Below are 209 nucleotides of genomic sequence, written 5' to 3'. Positions count from 1 at the left end.
TACTCTTCTTCTTCCTCTTCTTCTTCTTCCTCTTCTTCTTCCTCCTTCTCCTCTTCTTCTACTAATTTGTTTATATAGTTATTTCTTTTATGCTGTATTCAGTTTCTTTGTGAATATTTTTGCTTTATATAATTTTTTTCCTTTTCTGCATTATTTATTTTCTTCTATTTATTTCTGAGGAGTTGTAATAAGTTATTAAAAATAAAAAA

The sequence above is a fragment of the Triticum dicoccoides genome, chromosome 7B, assembly GCF_002162155.2.
Source record: "Triticum dicoccoides isolate Atlit2015 ecotype Zavitan chromosome 7B, WEW_v2.0, whole genome shotgun sequence".
Taxonomy (NCBI): Eukaryota; Viridiplantae; Streptophyta; class Magnoliopsida; order Poales; family Poaceae; genus Triticum; species Triticum dicoccoides.
The sequence above is the reverse complement of the archived record's forward strand: the minus strand, read 5'-3'. Positions refer to the sequence as shown.